The 27,235-nt window shown below is 39.3% G+C and overlaps 1 protein-coding gene across 1 annotated transcript in view; it reads left to right on the forward strand.

The window, feature by feature from the left end:
- The window catches only part of CMSS1 (cms1 ribosomal small subunit homolog), a 360,423-nt gene that overhangs the window by 113,658 nt on the left and 219,530 nt on the right, over positions 1-27,235 (forward strand). The window lies entirely within an intron of this gene.

Genomic DNA, 27,235 nt, shown 5'->3' on the forward strand with positions numbered 1-27,235 from the left:
CCTAAGTGCTTGCTTAAGTTAAGACGTACTTAACATAATTATAATATTGTAAAATGGTGACTTTGCTAATTCTTCTGACTTTCTTCAGATTTACCTTATAGTATTTCCTTTAAAATTGTTGGGGGCTTTTATGGGGTTTTTTGTTTTGTTTTTAAAATTTGTTAGCCTTTAAAAGTACATTAGGACAGAAATGGCAGAGTTACTGCTACAGAATTACTGCATTATTTTGTTTTGAAGGCCAAGTCTAGTATTAAAGGAATGAAGGCTTGGTCCCTGGCTGTATTCCTGTATTCCTGACATTCTTCTAAAATTCTAGATCTATCCTTGGGTAAGTCAAGGGCTTATATTTAGGACCCTCATCTTCAAAGCGGAGATACTACTACCTAACGTAGTTGGCCATTCTGGAAACAATATAAAATAAATTAATGTTTAAAGGACACATTAGCTCCACATCTGATTATATAATCATCCAAATGAATTTATAATAGGAAGAAAAATTCTTCCACTGTTGAGGTTTATAACTAGGAGAGAAAATATCGGTTGAACTTATAATTGACTCTATGGCATATAAGCAGATTATTAATTTTACTCTTTGTCCCTACAAATCATGAAACTTTCATCATCGCCAGTACCTTACTTTTAGTTTGTAGTATTTCTTTAAAAATCTTTAAAACTCAAGTGTCCAGAAAAGTATAGAAACCATAACAAACTGCTATATGCTACCACACAAATTTATAAAATTTTAGTAATTTACTATATATTAGAAAACGGTTTTTAAGTACTGTATTATAGATGTATTATAACGTATGTATCTCTTCTGAAACCCATTCTCCCTTCCCACTCCAGAAGTAACCACGTAATCTTGAATTTGGTATTTATCATTCCCCTGTATGTTTCATACTTTTTAAAAACATGTACATATATATTGCTGAACAATGTATAGTATTACATTTTCAAACCTTATGTAAATAGCATATTGAATGTATCTTTCTAAAACTTGCTTTTTCATCCTAGATTATATTTTTGAGATTCTTCCTTGTTCCATTTTACTGTAGTTTAGGTATTTTGATTGCTGTAAGAATATTTCATTATATAGTCCATCATTTACTTATTCATTTTACTATTTTTGAATATTTTTTTTTCAGTATTCAAAAAAATGCTACTTCAAACATTCTTGCACATTTTTTTCCCTTGTGTTAGGTGATAAGAATTCTGTCACAAATCAGCTGTGGAACTTGATTAAGACATTGAGCCATTGCCAGGCACAATGGCTCACGCCTGTAATCCCAACACTTTGGGAGGCCGAGGCAGGCGGATTACCCGAGGTCAGGAGTTCAAGACCAGCCTGGCCAACATGGCGAAACCCCATCTCTGCTAAAAATACAAAAAATTAGCCAGGTGTGGTGGCACACACCTGTAATCCCAGCTACTCAGGAGGCTGAGGCCCAGGAATTGCTTCAACGCAGGAGGCCGAGGTTGCATTGAGCCAAGATCGCGCCCTGCACTCCAGCCTGGGTGACAGAGTAAGACTCTGTCTCAAAACAGAAAGGACATTCACCCTCTTCAGGTCCAATGACCTGATCTGGAAGTGAGGGAGCACTTACTATGTGTGCTAAGCATTCTTCTCAGCATTTTCCATGTATTAGCTCATTCAAGTCTCACAACAACACTATGAGGTAGGGAATATTATCATCTCCATTTTACAGTGAACAAATGGAAGCACGGGAAACTTATTGAAGGTTGCACAGCTAATAAGTGGCAAAACTGGGATTTGAGTCTAGGAAACCTGGCTCAGGGACCCACACTCTTAAAAATCATGCCGCAATGTCATTATGCTGTATTGCCTAAGACAAATGCATATATACACTGGTACAAATACCTTGTCCGAAAAATGCCCATAGCCTTACTGAAGAGACTATTTACAAATACAGTATAGATGAACAATGATGTGTGACAGTAGTTGTCACTGGCTCTTCCCTAGGTAGCCAGGGAAAGGCTCATTTATTTGAGAAAAGCAAAGGCATAGAAGGGATATTTTTGTGTAGAAATGGGAGGTTGGGGATGTGTAAGAGATGAGATTGGGAAAAACCTCATTGTGTGTATATTTATTTATTTATAAAAATATTCATGTACTACCACAGTATATTATGTGCTTTATAAAAAACATTCAAAAAAGACAAAAATGAAAAATTATACATAAACAGGATTTCTAATTATCTTTCCCCACCTCCGTTGTATTTTCTTGAACACCTAGGAATATCCTTACTCTGGGCTGTAGAAATAATGGAAGGTTGTTACATAAATATATTTAATATAGGTAAATATTACATTCTGCTTTATTTATAGGTATGTTCACAGATTAATGATAGGGCCATCTATGTCCTTTGTCTTATATTTTTAAGACAATTTTATTCTTCATTCATGTCTCACATGGCATATCTGACCTGGTGCTCCATACATAATGGGCATGCATTAGGGTGACTGGCTTGCTCCTTTTACTTTGTGCCCAACTGTCTCAGGTACATGTTAGTGTTTAACAAACAACCTCAAAACTTGGATGGAGGCTAAATAACAATGGCTCAGAATTCTGTGGGTTACTCCACAGCTTCAGCTTTCTTACAGCTATTCTGGGCCTGGATGGTCTAAGACGGGCTCTCACGTATTTGGCTGTTGGTTAGTTGGACTAGGAGAGCCTCAGCCGGGTCATCTCATCTCAGCTGTATGTGGACTCTCAACTTACAAGAAGCTAGACCAGGCTTCCCCACATGGTGGTCTCAGGATAACATTCCAAGAACATGAGAGTTGAAGCTCCCAACATCTCATTTGTGAAAGAATGTCACAATGTCAGCCCAGATTCAAGATTGAGGAAATAGATTACACCTCTACATGGAAGAAGATACAAGGCCACATTGCAAAGGAATGGAAGGAATTAACTGCAGCCATCTTTGAAAAAGTTCACCACACCCACAGATTCAGATTTCTGTGAAAATCTAATAAAAGTCTAGTTTAAAAGAGGAGCGAAATATATTTGGTTCTTTACTTCTTTTCATTTCCTGGAAGTACATAGGGTTTGGTTTTTGTTTTTTTCATTTTACATGATGAATTCCTATGTTTTCCTCTTGCCCACATAGTCCTGTGTGGAACAATAGTCTACTGATAAGAATCAACTTGTATCCTGCCGCTAATCAATGAGAATTTCTCTGCCCTCATCAACTTAATCTAGGATATCCCTTCCAGAATACCAAGATAATGTAAGCTTTTATTTAGCAGGGTAATTTGCTAAACATTGTTCATAAGTAGTGCCCTTTTAGCTTAAGGCAGCCCTGAGCTGCAACAGAAGACTGAATGGAGCTCTGTATACATTCTAGCTTCCTCACCTCACTCTTAAAGTGGGTTAGATGAAATCTGATAGGAGAACATAGATCATTTGCCAGTGATGATATTCATAAGTGGTAAAAAAAAAAGGAATGACCTGAAACATTTTTATACTGTGTTTGTTATTCTTCTAAAGAGATTAGAGTTTTACTGAGACCACCAATTCTCTTTGGAGGCTGGGGATAGTAGCATCAACATTCTCACTGATTAATGAAGTGGTGTTCACATTGGATTTGTGAACAGACCCATCATATGCAGACTTCTGGTCTACTGAGGAGCATGTGTCTCTACATGTTTACAGTGGTGGAGTTTCCTTGCCCCTCTGCCAATAACCACAAAATGATCAGTAATGAGAAATAATTAAGTATCTAGAGGAAGAAAACAAAGACATGAATTTCATGATACTCTCATGCTTTGTATTATCAGTGACTTCATTGTTTCTCTTGGCAAATTTTTAATGCATCTGTGCTTGGCCCAGGGGTGCGTACTAGGGTAAAGAAAAATTTTGTAATAGCAACAGTGGTTTGGGATTTTCAGGGTACCAAAAAAAAAAGGAAAGTTGCTTTTTGTGTATGCCAAATAATGATACTTTACTCTCCATGAAGTGCTGACCTAGTACCTGGTGAGTTTACAAGGGAAAAAACACTGCTTAGTTGTCAGTTTAACACAGCCTAATGTGTTGTTATCTGTGACTGTCATAACCCTAGAATGATGACCTTCAGGAGTGTAGGCTGGGAATCAGGAAACCCAGCCTCTGATCCCAGCTCTGCCTTTAATTAGCCAGGGTCTGTGTTGTTGCTTATAAAATGAGAATACTGGGATAGGTTGTCCCATGAGATCACTCAGGCTGGAACAAGGACCAAGGATTGTTTCCTTTGACCTCTACCCTGTTCCTCACCCGCTGATGGATCCCGTGATAGCAGGGTTAGGACCTGAGACTAGATGATCTTTGAAGTCCCAGGATTTCCCGCTTTAGAATTCTGGGACTCTCTGTTGTCTTGTATCTATGGATACAAATACAGTGCAGTTGGCAGTGAGAAGTAGATCCTGCTTTGTTTTCCTATGTAGTTCCTTTAGTCAGTTTTACTTGGGCTTAAGTTAGTTGAAATCATGGTGTATCTTGGTAAGGATGTGTCCATGCAAGAGGACTAAAAGAGAGTTTGTAATTATTTACTTAATTTATTTGCAGGAAATGGCCAAATGTAAATAGAAGTCTATTCTACTCATTACCTTCCTCCAGCAGCCCCCCAGCCAATTACTTATTATAAAATTTAAATTTTAAAAATCATTCTTTATTAATGTTGTATATTAAAAATTACTCTACATAGTTAGGTGCTACTTAGACATACTTTTTAGTCTTCATTTTCCTGCTCATTTTTGTTTTAGAATTGTGGATGTGACTAGAGGATATTTTTGCTTGTATCAAGTAAGTGAAAAGCCTCAAAAAAGAAATCATTTTTGGTCTTGGTCATTTAATATGGTATCGAGGTAGCCAAGCAAAACTACTCCAATTTAGAGAAAGAAAATAATAGTAATAATGGTAGCTAACATGTATTGTATTCATTACTTATAATATACAAGCCCATTCTAAATGCCTTGCTTTGATTAACTCATTTATTTTGCAGAGGAAGGAACTGAAGCTTGAAGCCTTTTTTTTTTTTTTTTTTTTTTTTTTTTGTGACAGCATCTCACACTGTCGCCCAGGCTGGAGTGCAGTGGCACGATCTCGGCTCACTGCAACCTCCACCTCCTGAGTTCAAGCAATTCTCCTGCCTCAGCCTCCCGAGTAGCTGGGACTACAGGCGCGCACCACCACACCCAGCTAATTTTTGTATTTTTACTAGAGGTGGAATTTCACAGTGTTGGCCAGGATGGTCTTGATCTTGACCTTGTGATCTGCCTGCCTCGGCCTCCCAAAATGCTGGGATTACAGGCATGAGCCACCTGCGCCCGGCCCGCTTGAAGCCTTTTTAAATCACTTGCCAAAGGTCACACTGCTAAAAAGTGGCAGAGTCAGAGTCAGGCCCTAATTTAGGCAGTCTGGCTCCAGAGCCTACTAAATCACTATGCTGTATCTACTTAGCTTTTATAAAAAGATATACATAGTAAAGGAAAAATCCTGGTTTAACATTAATTTATTCAACAAACATTTATGAAATGAAGCCCTACTATGTCAAGTATTGTGCTACGCAATTTTGTTTTAACTAGCTTATTTTCTTTTCTTTCTTTTCTTTTCTTTTCTTTTCTTTTTTTGAGACGGAGTTTTGCTCTTGTTACCCAGGCTGGAGTGCAGTGGCGTGATCTTGAGTCACTGCAACCTCTGCCTCCAGAGTTCAAGCAATTTTCCTGCCTCAGCCTCCCAAGTAGCTGGGATTACAGGTGCCTGCCATCATGTGGCTAATTTTTTTGTATTTTTAGTAGAGATGGAGTTTCACCATGTTGGCCAGGCTGGTCTCGAACTCCTGACCACAGGTGATCCACCCGCCTCAGCCTCCCAAAGTGCTGGGATTACAGGTATGAGCCACCATGCCCAGCCTAGCTTATTTTCATATGTGGACCAATCTCCAATTTGTTGAATTCTGAGTATCCAAAATTATACAAAAATGTGAGTAACATAAATTCACAAACCCCTAGCCTTTGAGTCTATTCAATAAAGATGTTCAGTTTTCATATATTGTTTATGTGCAAAAACTATGTATTTTTAAATTTTCATGTGCTTTTCTCAACCACTGCTGTCATATTGAAGTGGCAGGAGACATGTCTTAATAGAAAGAGTATGAGATTGTGGAATCAAATAGAACTGGTCTTAAATCACAGCTCCAACATGTTAGCTCTGTGGCCTTGGGCGTCAGTGAGCCTTTAAATGTAAAATGGAGATAATGGTACTTGCTAATGGGTTTATTATTCATATTTGGTTAGCACAAGGCCCCTGTTGTTCATGTGTGTATCCCCATGTCCTACAGAGTTGGACCTCAGCAGGGATTTATTGAGTGATTGAATCATGCAGTCCTCAGCAGAGCTGGTTGGCTCTGAATAGGAGCTGCCTCATGGTAAAGATGATTCATTTGCGAACCAAGGGCTAGAAATTAGAAAAAGGGTACTGAGAATCTACTGAAGTAGCTGTGTATAGACCTCTTACCACATGCCAGGCACTGTTTTAACTGCTTCAGTTCATTTATCTTATTTATCTTAAAGAATTTTAGCCTGAAGTAAATGAAAAAAACAGAAAACCTGTAGGAAGGGAGTTGGTAAAGGTGAATTAAGGTGGAGACTCTCATAAGAGATAGCAAAGACAAATAATATCAATTTCAGGGCAGCACTGGTGCCTGCAAAAGGCTCAGGAAGTGTGTGTGTGTGTGTGTGCACGCGTGTGCGTGCACACTCGTGCTGGGTGGGGAAGAAATGTTAGATCCATGTAACTTACTGGAAATCTCCATTTAATTTCACTGAATTTTGTAAACTTTCGATCATAAATACCCTGATCTGCTATCCCTCACCCCCAGCCCTCTCACAGACACCCTCACATGCATGAAATGAACTGAGTATGCACTACACTATTTTTTTTTAATTTGACAGCACCATTAACCATCATTAGTTCTGTTTTTAAGCATGTAACATTTTATTAAGGCAGTGTCATTTAAACTTGGTGTAGTGGGAAATTTTAGACATAAATTGTTTGTTTTGATGGCAAGAAGACTGCATAACACGGAGTGAGTCTGTGCTAACTGTATGACACTCATGGCCAAGGAACAAAGCTGGGAGTGATCCAAGGCTTTAAATTTGAATATATTTAACACCCCATACTTTGCTGAGTTTAGAGGGCAGACTGTCTGCTATCTTTACATTTGCACTTGCATTTCCCCCTATCTTTACACAGAACCTTTAAGCTAAGATTTAGTTCCCTGAAAGAATGGAAAGAGATGTATTAAGATTATGGGGTTCTCAGCAGAGCTGGTTGGCCCCTTTAATATTAACTGACTTATGGTAAATGTGATTCATCTATGAAAATAGTGGCTATAAATAGATGTTAATAGCGCTCAGTTGCAGAACAGCCAGGTTGTGCTCACATGGCCAGATTAGGGGAAAAAATCCTGTTGGGTATTTTATGTGGTCTTTCAAAAAAAAAAAGTTTCCTTTTATTGCCCTACTCACCCACATTTGAAGACACTAAACTCAGCCAGCTGCAGTAAAGCTATCTGATGGCTAAAAAAAGACAATTGAAAACAAGATAACCTAATTTAGTAATTGACCTCCATTATCTTTTTTCTCCCATTTTCAGTAAAAATCATTGAAACATTTTCTTAGTGATATTTTTCCTTGTAGGGCATAGACAAGTCTTTAGACAAGGGATTGGAAAGTGGGGATGTATGATTCAGGTTCATATTCCCAAGGATTCTAAGTCCTAAGAGAAAGTCAAAGCCACAGAGAGAAAATCAAATAAGAGCTTCAGAAGGTGGTGCAGTAGTCTCTCATCCATCACCCATAGTATCAGGCACTTAGTATTTTCCATCATCACCTGCTCACTTGTTATATGCCTGTGAGTGTCCAAAAGTGCTTCCTTGTTGTGAGCTGAAATCCAGCTCCCAGGAACTTTAGTTCGTGTATCCTGGTTCTGCCTCCAGAACTAAAGCAAGCCAAGCTACTCTTCTTGCCACAGTGTAGTCCTTTAACCGAAAGGACTCTATTCTTCTTTATTCCAAATGAAACACTCAGTTTCTTTTTTCATTTCTTACACCATCTAGTTTCAGTCTCCTCCACCCACAACTCACGAACACATTTTGAATGTGCCCCTTCAGCGCAGGGTCTTTCTTAAAGATATGCATGGAATTGGGTATAATTTCCCAGATATTAAACACAACTAAAGCAGTGAATTGGTGAAGGTATATACTCAGGGAAGATCTTAGCAGCTTTTCTGATAGTGGTTCCAGTTGGAATTTTAAGTATGGATCCAAAAATTTGATAGTAGGTGTTTAATGAAAACTTCTTCCAGTTTAGCTTATCAGGTGAATGCTTGTAATGATACCTTTCACATGCGTGTTTCTTGATACATCAGGAGACAGGGTATTATTTCCCCAGTTTGCAGATTCCTCGTCTGCAAGATTCAGGAATCTTCAATAACTTTAGTTTACAAACAGTGGACTAGAGATAAAAAGCTAGGTATTCTGACTTTTTTTTCTCTATGCTCATGCTAAATTAATTGACATTTACTCTCTTTTTAGTTTGGAAGTGTTCTTTGGTTTCTTGTTTTCTACGTGCTGCAGTCAGACAAGCTGCTGGGCTGTAGATACAGAATAAACAACCGCTGATGAGGTCCAGTAGGGCAGACTTACATCATGGCTTTTCTTAGCTGTGTGTTGTGAAGAAAGGACAAAAAGAAATATAAAAATCTTCAAGTATAAATAGTGATTTATCCAAGTTTTCCATTACAAATCAGTGACTCTTTAAAGATTCTTTTCTCATTTAAGGTTGAAACAGGGCTGAGAATGTTTTCCAGATCTTTGTGGAATACAGCAGAAAAAGGAAATTATTTTTATGTAGTCCAAGTTAGGTTTAAATGCATTTTTAAATGCCACACTTCCAACCCTAGATCAGAGCTCTTGAAAATCATATGATTCTTTTAACAGTTTTCAAACTACATCACTTTCCATATTTCTTCCAACTTCATGCTCTGGTTTTTCTTAGAAATACAGTGATAATGAGCCAGTCACTTAACCTTTCTATTTTCTTTGAATTTTTGTCTGTTTGGACCTTGGAGCCAGTTTTGTCCAATCCCCTTACACTGTAACCAAATCCCAGCAAGGTTAACTGATGTGCCTATGGTCATGCCCTGAGCCAACACCAGAAGTCAGGTCTCTTGCCTACATCTCTGTTGCTCTTTCCATTGTATCACTTCTTGTTCATAGGCCAACCCCTGTTTCCTCCAGCTCTAGGAAGATGTGAATCCTAAAAGATAAAAATGCACCTTTCAGAGAACCCGAAGTTTCCTACAAATTTTTATTTTTGTGAACCATCTTCCTCACCTTTTAGGTAACAATAGATCACCCTGAGTGCCTTTTGGCCTCCTCTTGCCTAGGCCAACCCAGCCTAATAAGGACCTTGAGGTAAACAGGTGATTCAGAGGAGGTCAAGAGTTTCCATCTTTACATTCCAACATGAGGTCTTCCCTTTCTTTCATTTAAGGAACTGTGACTAGAATAGAGATGGGTTGTTGTAGAGAAGATGTTGCAACTCTTAAAGTGCCTTGGGCAACCCCCGACTTCTAAGCCATTTGGCTCCCCTTTCCCAGCATCTCAAGTATACTCCATTTATCTTCCTATAACTGGCAGAAAGTTTAATAACTTCTTGCCTCTGAAGCATATAAGTTTAGTCTGAAACATTTGCACTTTCTCTTTTTAGGGGAAGAGAGGGAAACTAACTTTTCTAAAGCTTCTGTTTTTGCCAAATAATACGATTCATTCTTCCTATTCCTTACGTCTTTTTTTTTTAGACACACGGAGTTGATATTATTCTCTTCAATCTACTGATGAAAAAACTGAAGTGTTATAAAGCTCACAGCTTATATTAATAGTAGAAATACAGGTTCACGAGTAAATACAAAATACTAGGAAATACTGTAAATAATGTTCAATGCACAAAGTGTTTTGGAAGGATTTGAGAAAGAATGACTAATTCTGCCAAAGGGCCTTAGTAAAGCCATCTCAGAGATAAGCTTTATCTTGGAGAATGAAAAAGGGTTCCCAGGCCATATGTATAGGTAGAAGGTGGATGAAAAACACAGTATGTGGGGAATATCAAATTGTGCCTATGCTGAAGCACAGGAGGTGTTCAATGGTGAAAGGTGAGGGCAGAAAGGTCAACTGTGGCTATGCATCACAGGGCTGTTTATAATAAGGGAGATGAAACAACCATGTATCCAACAAATAATAGGGAATAATTATATGGATCATAGAATATCAGTGCACATATTCTGTGGCCAGTGAAGCAGCCAGAAAAAGTCAAGTTTTCAAGGAGTATTTAATAATGTAGGAAAATATTTGTAATTTGTAATAAGTTAAAAAATTTGGAAAAAATATATTGATTTATCTATTACATTGTTTTCATATTTGTGAGGTGTTTTTCAGAAGAGAAAAGGGGATGAATGAGATAAAACCTTGAAATTGATCAACAATGCAATAGCATGTTGCCTTGATAGCAGCTGGTTTGATTATCCATGAGGTGGGAAAAGAAGACTAAGGAAATTTGAATGTGAACTATAAATTAGGTGATATTAAGAATTTACTGTTTTCAGGAGATCTAGACCATCCTGGCTAACACGGTGAAACTCCGTCTCTACTAAAAATACAAAAAAATTAGCGGGGCATGGTGGTGGGCGCCTGTAGTCCTGAGGCAGGAGAATGGCGTGAACCTGGGAGGTGGAGCTTGTAGTGAGCCGAGATCGCGCCACTGCACTCCAGCCTGGGTGAGAGACCGAGACTCCATCTCAAAAAAAAAAAAGAAGTTACTGTTAATCTTATTAGATGTGTTAATGGCATTGTGTTTATGTGAAGAATGTGCTTTTTATTTTTCCAGATGCATAATGAGGTATTTAAATGTGAAATGACATGTTCTCCTGGGATTTACTTTTAAATACTCCAGAAAAAAATAATGGCAGGGGATAGAGGTGAAATAAGTATGGCAAAATATTGAGGATCTCTGAAGATGGGTAAAGAGAACATGGGTTTTATTCTTCTTTCTACATTTTGTATATTTGGAAATGTTCATAATAAAAGATTTGAAAGAAAGCACTAGGCACATAGTATTGGATACATAAACATTTTAACAAGTGGTTTCCTTGCCGGTCGCGGTGGCTCAGGCCTGTAATCCCAGCCCTTTGGGAAACCAAGGCGGGCGGATCACCTGAGGTCAGGAGTTCAAGACCAGCCTGGCCAACATGGTGAAACCCCGTCTCTACTAAAAATATAACAACTAGCCGGGCATGGTGATGGATGCCTGTAATCCCAGCTACTCTGGAGGCTGAGGCAGGAGAATTGCTTGGACCCAGGAGACAGAGGTTGCAGTGAGCCGACACAGTGCCACTGCACTCCATCCTCGGCGACAGAGTGCGACTCTGTCTCAAAAAAAAAACCGAAAAACAAGAGGTGATTTTCTTAAAAGAAAAAAAGAGAGTGCCATGGGGGAAAGGGGAGAAAAGAAGAAGGAAGGCACCAAGCTTGGGTATCAGGCATAGACAGAGAAACAGGAGAGTAAACTATGTCCCAGGAGCCAAGAGAGAATTATCTCAAGGGGCAAAGAGCTGCTGTGACCTCATTTTAACATTACCACTGCTTAGAACAACTTTGGACCTCCACTTTTGGAGTCATCTGCTTTGAAATATCCCTCAGCTGGGGCAAAGCCTGTTTCTTTAAAGGCGAACTTAATTTCTGATAACAAGAACAGGTTCCTTAAAAACAAATCTAGTGAATCTAGTGGTCAGCTCATGCCTATTTTGGTCAAAAGAACCAATTATGACAGTAAAATAATGGGACTGGCTTTTGTGTGTGGCCTTCAAAGGAGGTTTGAAGACATTTCCAAAATGTGTCAGCCCTGACACTTTTTCAGAATAAGCTTCATAAGATAAAACCTTCAATAACATTACACATTTGGATTAATAACTCCGGGCTTTTATTTTTCATATTCCATCTACTTTGGTTAAATGTTAAATCTTGCCGGGTATGGTGGCTCATGACTGTAATCCCAAAACTTTGAGAGGCCAAGGCGGGTGGATCATCTGAGGTCAGGAGTTTGAGACCAGCCTGACCAATATGGTGAAACCCCATCTCTACTAAAATTACAAAAATTAGCCGGGCCTGGTGGCATGCGCCTGTAGTCCCAGCTACTCGGGAGGCTGAGGCAGGAGAATCGCTTGAACCTGGGAGGTGGAGGTTGCAGTGATCGGAGATCACGCCACTGCACTCCAGCCTGGGCAACAGAATGAGACTCCGTCTCAAAAAAAAAAAAAAAAAAAATTACATCTTTGGTGTCTTGGAGCTTCAGTCTATTTTCTATAATCCAAATATAAGCAAAGCAGTAATAAACAGCATGGTAGACAGCAGGGGAAAGAGCGTAGGCTCTGGAGTCAGCCCAGCCGAGTTATAATCTTACTTCCCTCGCAACTTCTGCTGTCCAAATTGGGTCAAACTACTTCATTTCTTCAGGGCTCAGTGTTTTATAGGGTTATTGGGAGGATTAGAGATGGCACATACAAGATGCTGTGCCTGGTACCTAGAACATGATAGGAACTCATAGCTTATCCTAATGGAGATGTCATAATGATACAACTTTATCTCTTGGTTCAGCAGACATGCCTTCCCTCTTAGAACATCAAATGAGATAAGAAAATAACTAGTGGATTTTTAGCATCATGAGGAGAGTACATTACTCAGGCCCTACCTCACCAAAGGGAGGGAGTTCTTCTAGTCAGTGCTAAACAAGTATTTTAAGAGTGTGTGTTATTTTGTGCCTAACTGAGATGGAGATTGGCAAGCTGAAGAAATTGGGATTTGGCCAAGAACCAGTGCTTGTTGTTTAGTAGAGAGGTGATAGGGAACTATGATCCTGCCAGTTTGGAGGGACGTAACATGAAATGACTTCTTGGTCCAAGCTGGCTACAGCTGTTCCAAAAAAGATGACAAAGGCTGCTGATTCAGAGGGGGATACTCACCCAGGCTGTCACGTCTGTCTCTCCACCAAGCAAGACTTTTTTAATCCTCTAACACAACAGCAACACAAAATTTACTGTCTGCAGGCACAATGCTAAAGCACTTTGTGCACACTAAATCGTTAGGCACTGAAAACAATCCTGTAAGGTAAATACTCTGATTCATCTGCACTTTATGGGTTAAAGTAACCGAAACCTAAAGAGGTTAAGTTAATCTGCCCCAAGCCACAGAACTGGCAAGTGGCAGAACAGGAATTCAAACTGGCTTCAGAGCCCACCCAGTCTTTGCAAGCCTACTTTCTAATGCCTGAATTCCTTCTCTTTAGGAAGAATTATCTGTGTAAAGTTGGGAGAGACATCTCAGCAATTATGGTGCAGCACTGACTATATCAATAAAATTGAAGTAGCCAGTATCTTTCACCAAAGACCTGCATCACAAAGTGGTGAGAAGAGAAAAAAACATAGATCACCAGGGAGAAAGGGAAAAAGCCTAGGTTTGGTCAAATCTGCGATGAAGGCACAGAGTGAATTAAATTCAAGCTTCTTCACTACTGTTCATTATTCGGCTCATTCTAGGCAGTAGGGAGGGAGTTGTTATAAAGCAGGAGCTTATAACAGCTTTTAGACTCTGCTTAAGTCAAAAATCATTAAGAATCATCAAAAAGCATCAAGGAAAATACACAGAACAAGCAGTCACCCTGCTGTGCTCTCCCTGATGCTTTTTGGTGGTCATGTGGCTGTGACTAGACCCTATGAGTTCGGGTTAAGTCCTGGGTTCTTCAGACTGATAAAAGGTTTCTTCTCATGTCTTCCTCTAAGAAGGGCCATCTCCACCCTTTCCAAAGTCCCACTCATCGCTACGAAGGAGTGCTTTCCTCATACTCCCTCATGAGGTGAGGTTGGCTTACCCAGACTGCTTCCCAGCCTTGTTGTGTAGATCTGGACCTCAGACTCTCTGAGGTCTGTGGTAATGGGGTTAGATTGAGCTTGGGGGTTCCACCCACTGTGTGTGGTTCCATATAGCCCTTTGTTAGAAAGCACCCAGGGCAGCCAAGAGTGCGTGTTGACTAAGGAGGGTGGCTGCTGCTAGGAACTGTAAGTAAATAAATGGATGTCAGAAGCTTACAATTAAGGAGGGAAACAAAGAATCATTACTCTCCCTTAAGCATGTTGCTTTGGATGTTTTAGCAATGATTATGAAGCATTTACACACAGACTAAACTAAGCTCTTTGTGTTCCTTGCAAGGTAGAGAGCCTGCCAAGTCAATTTCAGCATGCAAAACCCAGACAATTATTTTGGCATTTAGGAGCAGCCACTGTTTTTGCTAGGGGTTGGGGGCTGGCAGCCTGTTGACACAGGAAGCCTTCATAAGGAAAAGGAAGTCAACTTTAACCCCAATTTTTTTAAAAAGAGAAACCCTGTCAGGGCTCTCACGTTCCCACCTCTTATGCTAAACCTCTTGTCACAGAGCCAATGGGAGAAGCCCCTGGGCTTAGAAGTGCCACACATGCTTTTGTGTCCACAGCGTGCAACTCCTTCATAGCTGTTTTCATATCCTCTGCCTAGTAGCTCTTTTGTGAGTGTGTGCATACAGACAGTTGGTAGATGTATTTCTAGTAATAACCAATGAAAAGATAAAGTTCTTGAAATTATGGTCTTGGTTCATCAGATAAGATATGCTTTATGATAGTCATTCTCAACCTGTAAGCCCAGAACTCCTGGGAGCTTTCAGAGTTGACAAAAGGGGCCCTGCAATCCATATAGCAAAAGCATTGTGAGAAAATGGGTATGTCTATTACATCTTCAGAATAGCCCTGGATACTATTGTGATTGATAGCTTATAAGCTGCTTTAAAGTTTTCTGAATTTGTTATAGGCTTTTATAACTATGTCTTCACTCAGTCAATGAATAGAAAAAGCTGCAACTATCAATGGAGAATTTGGAAATTTTTTGTTACGGAAAAGGAGTTTTCATCCTAGAAAGGGTGTGTAAGCAGTATCCAAAGGTCTTTTCTGTGTGGCTGCTAAACAAAAGACTGCTTTCTTATTATTGAACCTTTTGGTAGTGTTTTCTGACACAAATGATTTCATGTCTGTATCAGAACTGCCCTGTTGATGTAGCTGCAGCTAAAGAATGGGCTGAAGGCATTTGGTCTTACAGACTGTTAATCTGAAAAAAGTAAATGATGCCATTTTTTTTAGTGTTAAGATTTTATGCATCTAACCCACTCTCTTCAGTACAAGTTACCATGCACATCATAATTACTTGCAGGTATTTGAGAGATGATTGTAGTTTAACGTGGTGGTGGCTACATCTGGAGGCCTGAATCCAGAGTATTCTTATTTTTAGCCTTTAATAGGGACTGCTTCTTCCAGTATGTTGGCTGCAGTATTTAAAGTAGTGATTTGCTGGCTCTATACTACAAAGTACCAAATTGCCAATAGGCACTGTCTCCATCAAGGATACAGTCATTTGTTGCACAGGTGCTAACAGAGGTGGGCGGATCACCTGAGGTCTGGAGTTCAAGACCAGCCTGGCCAACATGGCAAAACCCCGTCTCTACTAAAAAAATACAAAAATTAGTGGGGCGTGGTGGCAGGCACCTGTAATCCCAGATACTCGGGAGGCTGAGGCAGGGAGAATCACTTGCAGCTGGGAGGTAGAGGTTGCAATGAGCTGAGATTGTGCCACTGCACTCCAGCCTGGGCGACAGAGCAAGACTCTGTCTCAAAAAAAAAAAAAAAAAAAAAGTAATAATATATTCAGCACTGAAAAATGGGGAAGCAGGCACAAAGAATTTTTAAAATTTACCTTTAATTCAACCACGCAGAGATTTATACCCTTGACCTTTTGTATAGTTTCCCATAGACTTTCTTATCTTTGTATCTGTTATACTATGCATATTGTTTAGGGAACATTACCTATTGTCATAAATCTTCCATACCATGATATTTGATAGCTACATAGTATTTCATTGTATGGAGGTGCCATTATTTATGTAACCATTCTCCTATTATTGGATATTTAGTTAACCACTCTCCAGTCCTTCCTGCCCCACCCCCTTCACCTTAGTGGCCTTTTCCCTATGGATCCAGAAGGGACCCAGAGCTAAGAAGGAACCTTGACTTTGTCTGGACTTCACAAAACTGGCAGGAGTCCATGAGAACTGTCTTCGGCTGAGAAAAATATCTGTTTGTTGTTTTAAAGTCATGATTACAGTGGCTGCAGGATTTAATCACAACTCATAATCATTATTCTACCTCCCCTCTAAATTCTTTTTCCCTTACCAAATAAAAATATAAAATTGTTTTGAATACTTTTAATAAGGTAAAAAGAAAAATAGAAGGCATGTATACTGCTGGGGTAGACCACTATACTACCTTTCTAGGCCCTGAAAGTTGAGAATTTGAAAATGAAATAAGAATTTAGAATATTTGTCCAAATAATTCATCTTTAACAATAGGACATTTATTTGCACATTTTTTCCCTTCATGGAGGAAGCTGTTATTATATTTACAGATTACCTCATCATATAGACTTGAATAAAAAATATGAGAATCAGACCTGGAGAGCATATTTCAAACAAAATTAAAAGCAGAGCTGTGTAGACAATGGTGGTGGTAAGATAATAAATATTTTTTATTCTAAAGCTATAACATTCTGTTTCTGATTTATAGAGTGAGTATGTCATCATTTTAATGCTGTCTTATGTCCAAAAAATAAGTAGTTAACAGTAGTGCATTAGAAACATGGTTACCAAACAGTATACCAAAAACTAAAACATTGCATGGTATAGGACATGGAGAGAAGAACCAAAGTTTGTTTAGAAAAGAGAGTCTCAGGCCAGGCATGGTGTCTCACACCCGATCACTTGAGCCCCGGAGTTTGAGATCAGCCTTAGCAACACAGTGAGACTGTCTCTCCAAAAAAATTTAAAAATTAAAAAATTTTTTTAAAATTAAGTAAAAATAAGAAAGAAAAAAAATTAGCTCGGTAGGGTGATGCACACCTGTAGTCCCATCTACTCGTGAGGCTGAGGCAGAAGGATCAGGATCACCTAAGTCCAAGAATTGGAGGCTACAGTGAGCCATGATTGTATCATCACTGCACTTCAGCCTGAGAAGGGGGAGGGGAAGGGAGGGGGAGGGGGAGAAGAAGGAGAAGAAGGAGAAGGAGAAGAAAGGAGGGAGAGAGAAAGAGAGGGGAGGGGAAGGGAGAGAGAGAGGAAGGAGGAGAAGGAGGGAGAAAGAGGGGAAGGGAAGGGAAAGAAGAAGAAGAGGAGGAGAAAGGAGAGAGAAAGGGAGAGGAAGGGAAAGGGAAGTGGAAGGGAAGGAAAGGAAAAAAGAGGAAAAGGAAGGAAGGAAAGGAAGAGAGCCTCAGAATCATAAGACATCATCAGGGTTGGAAGGATCTGGAGATTGATTTGCCCCACTCCCTCTCAGCAGGACTTAGAGACTGGACACCCTCATTGTAAACTGCACACTGTAACCAGCACACATCCATACTATGAGGGGTCTTTTTGCGTAACTGTGTGGTCTTAAAAATGTGGCCAATTCTTTCAAGATATATCCAGAATCCTTTAGCCATTTTATTTCCTAGCACACAGCTGTTAGTTGAATGCCACCTGACATAAATTTTGGTGAGTAAATTCCAAAAAAAGTTGGGAGGAATATTTCATAAATGTGAAAGCAGGATAAAGTTCCCAAAAATCTGTGAGCAAGTAGCCCGAGTGATTTATTGTTAAGACTATAACTAAAGAAAAACTTGCCTTGTAACCTCCTGGTTCTAAAAATGCAGAGGCTGGGCCTACAAAAAAACTTTAGGCTGGTTTCCTCAATTTTTATTTTGACATATTTGTATGATTCAGTTTGTTTGTTTTTAATAAGCTAAATTTAAATAAAACCCTCCATAGTTGGCAACTGGCTTCTTGGTTAAATATTTAAATATACTTAGGATTTTTGTTCTTCAGTGCTGTCTAAAAAGTCAGTTGTATAGTAGTTCTTTACTTGAGGAAGTCAGGAATGCATAACTGTCTGTGCTTCCACGTATAGTCCCGCCTTTCAACAGGCAATTTTACTCTCAGTACGTTTTATCAGTTGAAAGAAGGAAAAACAGACAATTCTATAGCAACCTTGGAATCCTTCTCAGGGCACTAACATGGCTGTATTTCAAAGTACTTAATATTTTCCTAAGAAAGACAAAGAAGTGCATGGTGCTTATGTTATAATTTCCTAATCAGAAAGGTACAACAATACTTAAAAGGTGATTAGAGTTGCACAGTGAAACATTTGTAGTGGTTCTTTTAGCCATTATGTCTCTAAAGTAGAATTTTTACTTTTTGGTCTTCTAAGTTCTGAGAATCAGAATGAGACTTACATATAGAAATAATTCTTTGATTTGTTCATATTTTCCTTAAAATCAATCACAATTATTACCAAGGACATTCTTAATCAGCTGTGTGTGTGTTAGGGCGGTATCAGGCTGAGTTGTTCTGTTGCTGCTTTATACATATTCTTGGATATCATTAATTATTTCCCAGAATAACCTTTACTTTCATAATCAAAGGTATGCTTCTACCTTCGACTTTATATATATTTTTGGCTACCTGCTAAGGAGGATTGGGGATAAGGTCATTTTAAGGTGTCACTGAGTCACTTGGAACCATTAGGTTAGAGAACAAAAGTAGGTAAAGTTTATAAAGCACAAGGAGCCACCTACTATAACTGTAGATAAGACTTTTTTCTCATTTACTTCCTTATCTATATTTTCTCTTGCCACTTGCCCTGGTTTCTCTGTGTCCATGCTATGTATCGGAAATAGACTATATTACTGGAAAAGGATGATAGTTATACCAGAGCTCTTACTAAATGTTAGAAATTTTTACAGCATCTCATTTAATCCTAACAATTCTGTGATGGATGCCTGATTATTCTCATTTCTATGGGTAGGGAAATCAGAACTTAGAAAAGTTAAGTAAGTTGCCCAAAGCCACAAAGTTAATAAGTGGCAGGGCCATGATGCACATGTCCTATTCCTGAGATTTTTTCACTTCTTTATATTATCTTCCGTTTTCACTAGTCTCCCCTGGTGATTTTCCTTCCTTTTCAGCTACAAAATTTCATTCATCCGATAGTATACTTGAAGTTTTAAAATGTGCTATTCCCAGCAGGAAGCGGCCCATGGCTGTATGAATATCCCCACTCACCATTTCCAATATTCGCCTCCCCAGACAGAAAGAGGAATGGAGGCAGCCCACATGATTCTCTTTACACGTTTCATATATTCAGAAAAAGCTGTGTGTTAAATTCTTTGTTATGTTTTCCTTTTGCTTTGTGCTCATTGAATATGGTGCTGGAGACTTAGGTAAATATTCAAAACAGAGCTATGTATTTGGCCCAGGATTAAAAGGAGAGTAAAAAGAAAGAGAGAAAGAAAGAAAGAGAGAAAAACTGATCACGGAGACAGTAGTAGCTGGAGGGAGGGGAAGGCTGTCACCCAGGGATTATTGGGTTTGACTCTGCCCTTGGAATAACTCAAAACTTGTTAAGAGGGATCCAAGCCCTGCTTGGTTTGGCCCACAGTTTCACCTCATGCCCCTCCCTTTGTCAGTCTTTCTGCACCTAACGTGCTGGCCTTGAGTTAAGTCACTTACACTTAACTATTTTCTCTCTCACTCATAGGCCTTTGCCTGTGCTGTGCTCACTGCTTGGGCCTCTTCCCTCAGCTGTTCACCCAGCTAACTCCCACTTAGCCTTCAGCCCTCAGCTGATACTTCCTGGAGAAGTCCTCCCTGACTTCATAACCACATTATACACTCTAGTAGCACTAAGACCTCCTTCTTCTACCAGTAATTACAGTAGCTATTTTACTTACATCTATATTATTATCTAAAGAATTTCAACCTCCCCCACTGAACCCTTAGTCCTGTGGGCACAGGACGTAGTCTGTTTGCTCACTGATACCTTGCACATAGTATGTACTCTGTCGAATGAATGAATGATTGAATGAATGAGGTTGTCTTGAAAGTCATCAAATGATGAGATTTTGTTTTAGTCCAGTCTCCCTGGTAAAAATCACATGGACTTGACCTAGTAGAGCTCATGTATTTACAACTCTGTGAGATAGTAGACTAAGAAAGATGAGAAATAGTGATGAAGCAAGTGTTTTTGTACCACCATTGCTGCCTGACCACCTCCCCCACCACATATACACAGTCCCCACTATGTTGGGCTTGGCCACCTTATGTCTCTTCCCTAATGACATCCAGTGACTAATTGACCCAATAGGTACCCTTAGATCATGGGTCAGCAAACTCTTTCAGTAAGGAGCCAAACAGTAAATATTTTAGGTTTTGCAGTTTCTGCCACAACTACTCAAACTCTGTCTTTCCAGAAACCAGCTATGGAATGATATACATGTGAATGGCTGTGGCTATGTTCCAGTAAAGCTTTATTTACAAAACAGCCATATTTTGCTGACCCTTGCCTTAGATGAGGTTCTGAAGTAATAGTGAGAGAACCTATAAGTAAGTCAATCTGCAAGAATACCTGACCCCACACCCTTAGTTGAAATTTATTTTAAAAATTACTGTTTATTCCAGTGGACCATATGTAACTGCACATGTGACCTAGGGCCAACTCTGAAGCTGTTAAAGAGAATATATAGATTTGGCACAGGCATCACCAGAGGTTATAAGAGTCGCACAGACCACAGTCTCCTATAGATGTGTTTTTTTTTTTTTCGTTGACTTAATAAGGGGAATAAGGGTCAATTTCTATTTGAGATCTGATATAGTCTCTGATCACAAAATTTGTCTCCTAAATCAAATTAGGGCAGTTTCAATTGGATTATTTTGGCTTAAGCTAGACATCTAAGGTATTTTCATAATGAGCAAATTATCGCTATACAATTCAAACATTTTCCTCAGCTGTTCTTCTGCCAGTCATTATGTCTGTTCAAGTTGAGGAAACAGAATAATTTTCTGGCTGATCCTACCCCAGCCCCAAAAATTCCAACTCTGAGAACCAGTGTAAAGAATTCAGGATCTGTGTGGAGTTCATTCATGGTTGGCTTAGTCATTGTGGAATAGAAGCCACAAGGAATGGATCATTTACATTCTCAGTTTATTAAACTTCTGGTGCTAGAAAACACTGTGCTTTGGTTCTTATAGGCATAGATACACGGCTTTTAAACACATACACACAGAAAGAGAGCACTGTTCAAGAAGCATGAATTTCCTCTTTCTACCCTATATTTTTAAATAATATCTATAGTTTACTAGTTTTGAGTGAAGAAGGGAAAAAACAGAAATAGTTATTATTAAATTGCTCATGAATATTCCTAAGAAGAAACACAAGAAAACTTGTCTTACAGATTTTATTTGAATTAGTTAAGGATAATTTCAATCTTTATATGTTGGATTGTTTTTCTGCATAATGAAAAAAAGAATGCTATAGAGGTATACCCCAAAATGGGCAATGGATTGTAGATAGTTTTGGAAATAACCCAGAATAGCCTCTCATTGATTTGGTTTTTGTCACTGAACTGAGTGGTCTCTGAAGGTGGATTTTCTCATGACTGTTCCTTTTCTCTATCAAGTGCCAGAACTTTTTAAAAAATTGTCATCTTGATAAAAATATATTTTAAAGTAATTCATACTTAGCTGCATACTTAAAGGTCAATGCTATGTATATAAAAAGCATATGAAGTATTAAATAATATTATCTTTTTGTATTTCATTTTCTACTTCCTCTGTGTTGTCAACAATCATTTATTTATATTGGTTAAGTTATTGGTTAAGCTATAACCAATCGTTTCTTTGTTCCTCTGACCTGCTTCTACCTTCTACCCTATGTCTAGTTTTTGCTTCTAGACATAGGGCAAACCAATGAAATTCTAAGGAAGTAGAATTTCTTAGACTGAGAGATCAGATAACCAATGAAATTCTAAGGAAGTGAAGTAGTGCAGAGGTTCTGAGGGTGCAGTTTGAGGTACAGATGCCTTTATGTCACTTTGTCTGGACTGGAGTTGTATAATTATTATGTCCTAGGAAGGTGGCAGTTGATCTGTCTCTATTTCATGCCACGTTGGACCATTTTACCTTTGAATGGGGTCCTAAATCCTTGCATTTTTAAAGAATTCAATAAAATCCAACCAGTCTTTTCTAAGATGACTCTAAGATGACTTTGTGAGGGCTGTTCCTATTGTCTTGCTAATAGGAAGATGCTATAAATATGTTTGAAACACTGATTACTTGTCATTTCTACTGGAATATGCTTTTCATAGATAATGAAACCACAGTGATGGCCTTTCCTAGAAACTCAGTCTATACTGACAGAGAACTGCCCAAACAGTCCACATAGGCAATTAGCTAGCTTATTCAGTTGTGCCCTTTCATGGGGAATCCTGTCTTCCTTGATCCAGAAATAGTCTGCCCATGCTGGAGGCAGAAGGCACCAAGGCATACCTCCCACACTGACCTGCTCTGTAGTTGACCAGTGCCTCTCTTCCCACATTGTAAGTCTCTTAAAGCTCCCCTGCAGTCTTCTTAGAAGTTGCATTCCTTATTTTTGTTGCACCCTTAAGAGAGTTACCTTGTTGTACATGTGACCCTCAAGGAGGAGAAGGTGGTGGCATCTCAGTTTGTAGCAGCCTTAGGCTAAGCAAGCTGTATGAGGGCTCATCTCACTTAACACTTCAGTAACTGTGAGGTACAAATATTGGTCTTCATATTTCACAGGTGACAAACTTGAAGATCAGGAAGCTGAAGTCCATGCCCAACATCACATAGCTAAGAAATAGTAGAGCTGGGCTTTGAGCCCAGGTCATCTAATTCCACAGCCCAGGTTCTCTCTGATACCCCATCCTGCTGCCAAGAGGGAATACAATATTCATGCTAGACACACTTTGGGCCAGTATCTCACATAATAATCCAGCCACACTGTGAGATAGGTATCATAATGGCTCCCAGTTTAACACAAACAAGGGACATTAGGAAACTTGATGACAGTCACTCATCAGTTAATGGCAAAACCAGAAAAAGAACTCAACCTCTGTTTGACTCTCAGTTTCTCTAAGCCTCAATTTCCTCATTATAAAATAAGAATAACTGGGCTGGGCACAGTGGCTCACACCTGTAATCCCAGCACTTTGGGAGGTGGAGGCAGGTGGATTACTTAAGGTCAGGAGTTCGAGACCAGCCTGACCAACATGGTGAAACCCCGTCTCTACTAAAAATACAAAAATTAGCCAAGCATGGTGGTGCCCACCTGTAATCCCAGCTACTCGGGAGGCTGAGGCAGGAGAATCGCTTGAACCCGGGAGGCAGAGATTGCAGTGAGCCGAGATCACACCACTGCACTCCAGCCTGAGCCACAGAGCAAGACTCTGTCTCAAAAAAAAAAAAAAAAAAAAAAGTCACAACAGACTGTTAGGATTATTGTTAGGGTAAAATGAAATAATTGAAGTGCTAAGCACCACGTCTGGCATAAAATAAGCCCACAATAAATGTTAGCAAAGGCAAAATCACTTTGAATAGAAAAATCCTGCCATTCTCCTCTCATCTGTTTTGCCTCTTACGAAGATTCCATTATATAATGGTAAATGAAAGGGTATCTTCTCTCACTTAAAACAGAAAATTAGATCAAGTGCTGGGTAATTTGTCCTTCATCACCTAAGTGATTACACAAGTGGTTTCAAGGCCCGTTTCAATTCTATGGCTGTATCATTCTAGCAATGGGGTGCTGTTTTTTCTATTAAGAAACTGCAGGTCAGAACTCAAGTCTTCTCTGTAGTAATAAAGTGGCATGCTCACACAGAGGTTGGAACAGAGCTATTAGCAAAACTTAGTAAAGACTTTGATTTTCAGAGTTGTAAATGACAAGGAGTATAAACAGAGACCTATGGAATATTTGTTTCTCATGGAAAGATACCTACAACATTTTTAAAAGATGAAAACAAAGGCTAGATAATTGATTTTTTTAGCGAAGGCATTTAAGAAAATATTTGCTTTATGCTTGGCTCTGGGGGATAATAGAAGTAATTATTAAACCGGAATTTAGTGGCCCAAGTTGAATCAGGAAGCCAGTTCCTCAGAACAGTTCCCAGCAATGCTTGAGAACTCTAACAAGATATACAGCCAAAGCCAGACACTTTTTTACTTGTGAAAGACTGTGAAAAAAAATTAATCATATTTTCCTGGAGCTCCGTTAGTCTTGCCTATCAAACTCTTTGAGGATAATGAAATAACATCCTGGAGCATTGATGATGAAGATCCTTCAGTGCCAATGTATTTAATTGCTTGATTTTACATAGAGTATGGTCACGTACCTTCCTTCCACATTAGTGTATCCTGGAAGGAAATAAGATGGAATTTTGAATGGCCTGTTCTCCATTTTCACAGATTACAGATAGGCTTCAGAAATTCCCCCTCCAGGAAACTACATCCCATCCCACCCTTGAATTAAACGCATCTTCTCTGTTCTCCCATATAACCTATGTAGACTTCTTACATAGCGCTTACCACATTGTTATGACATATTTACTTGCCTAACTCCCGGACTTGACCTTGGAATCCTTGGCTAGGTTGTAAGGTGCCTGCCACTTCAGAGTTATTCAGTAAGTGTTCATTGACTGACTGACACGTTTTTAAGTTTCCAGCTTCAAATGGATCCTGTCAATAATAGATTTATTCATTCCTTATTGCCTCTGTCTCATTGCTAAGCCATGATTCCAAAGCTTTAACACTCTTTTCATGCCCTTTCTTCCACTTATTCCTTAACCACTCTCACCCTTCACAAGCACCTTCACCTTCCTCACCTTTCTTCTTTGTTGCTTTCCTTCCTCTGCCCCCAACACCTCATCACATCTTTACACGTTCTCCTTTTCCTGTCTTTGGAAGTATTGCTCTTGGTTTCCGATTCTGTCCCCTCCATCTAAGCTTTGTTTGTTTTTGTGAGATGGACTTTTGCTCTGTCACCTAGGCTGGAGTGCCCTGGCATGATCTTGGCTCACTGCAAACTACGCCTCCTAGGTTCAAGTGATTCTTGTGTCTCAGCCTCCCTAGTAGCTGGGATTACAGGCACCCACTACCACACTCGGCTAATAATGAGATTATAGATGGGGTTTCACCACGTTGGCCAGGCTGGTCTCGAATTCCTGACCTCAGATGATCCACCTGCCTCGGCCTTCCAAAGTGCTGGGATTAAAGGCGTGAGCCCCCGCACCCAGCCACCTCCACGTAAGCTTTGGATCATAAGCATCGCCTCTTAAATCTTGCCCATCAAATACCCCCTTCCCTTCTGTAGCTGTAGTTTCTTTCTCACTATTGGTTCTTTTTCCACAACTTTATAACATGCCCAGTGGTCCCACTTTCTAATAAAATCTCCCTTTCCCTGCTCCCCACTCTGCCAATTTCTCTTCCATCTTCACATTGCCTGAATTCATTGTACTCATCTCCTAATTTCCCACCCCCGACTTACAGTCCAGCTTCTGCCCTCACCAATGGCTTCCTAATTTCCAAATCCAGGAACCTCTTCTTAAAGAGGTCTTCCTACCTATTTCTGTCCAGGGCTCTAGCTGGATTTAATAATGCTGTCTTTTTCCCAGCTGCCCAGGCTAGAAATCTTGGTGCTATTTTCTACCTCCTCTTAACCCTGCTTAACATACTGTAAGAATAAAAATACTTGTGTTTATGTTTGTACATTTATTTTTTATTTGGTATACAGCAAAAAAAATACTGTATGAAGTAGAGGAGTGACAAAACATTCATCAGGGTGATCTGATTTGGCAGTGAAAGGGCCAAGCCGGTGATAAAGCATGGAAAGTAGTAACAGCAGCGAATGAACCACATGCATTGTATGCATAGCAGCTATTCTTAAGAATTCTGATTTCCACATATTCTAAGCACTAACAGAAAGTATTTAGTTGAAGAAAGCCAACCCAACCAAGACTTGAAGCCAGAATGTTGTTTTTTTCACAAATAGTTGTGATATTTTTGAAATGCTAACACAAAATTATGTATCTACACATATATGTGTATATATAGAGAGAGAGAGAGACATGAAAGATCCTCATTAGGTTTCTGTGTGGTAATATCATCAGACATCTTTTAAGGAACAAAACAATGCTCTTAATCACTTCTTTAATACTGTAAACAGTTGGAATTTTCACCCTCTGGGGCCTCCTATGAACCTCTGCAGAGTAGTTCAGCCGTCAGACTGGAAATTAAGCTAATCAGTAGTTACTTGGCACTTCTCCTTTTCTCTTTTCTTTCTCTTTTTTTTTTTTTTTTTTTTTTTTTGGTGTGTGTGTTTGTTTGGAACTTGTTTAATGAAAACACAGGTTCCATTCAGTGATATAAAGCAGCACATCACAAAGCTTTTTCACACATAGCTTGTTTTTAGTTCTTAGGCCTGGATATTTGTATGTTCTTAATATAGGCCTAATAACAGCTGAAATGTCATTTTTTAGATTCAACAAAACCTGTGTTTGGAACCTGTTTAATGAAAACACAGGTTTCATTCAGTGATATGAAACAGCACATCACAAAGCATTTTCCAAGATAGCCTCTTTTTAGTTATTAGGGCTGGATATTCATATGTTTATATAAAGGCTCAATGGGCTCAGAAATGTCACTTCTTTTTTTTTTCAATTTGAATTAATTTAATTTTAATTTCCAGGATACATGTGCAGGATGTGCAGGTTTGTTACATAGGTAAATCTGTGCCGTGGTGGTTTGCTGCACCTATCAACCCATCACCTAGGTATTAAGCCCTGCATGCATTATTATTATTATTATTATTATTATTATTATTATTATTTGAAGGTAACATGGAGGTTTAGTTTGAATTTAAGAGAACAGTAACAGAAAGGGAAAATAACCAGCCACTCAGGGTCTATTTTTAACTGCCACGGCTTGAGCAGAGCCATGAAGAGAGAGAACTAGGGCCTGTTAATGCCAGCCATGAAAAAGCTGCTACAGTGGGCAGTGTGTGACTGAGCCCAGCAGGAAAGTGCTTACATAGCACTCAGGCCCACCTTTCAAGGACCATGCAAAGAAAGGAGACATTTGAGAGCCAACAAGAATTATAACATGTATGTGCCACAGAAGTGTAGGAGGAATTCCACGGGGAAATGGTCACATGGGTCTACGGTTAGTAGAA

Source organism: Pan paniscus, chromosome 2, assembly GCF_029289425.2.
Source record: "Pan paniscus chromosome 2, NHGRI_mPanPan1-v2.0_pri, whole genome shotgun sequence".
NCBI classification, from domain to species: domain Eukaryota; kingdom Metazoa; phylum Chordata; class Mammalia; order Primates; family Hominidae; genus Pan; species Pan paniscus.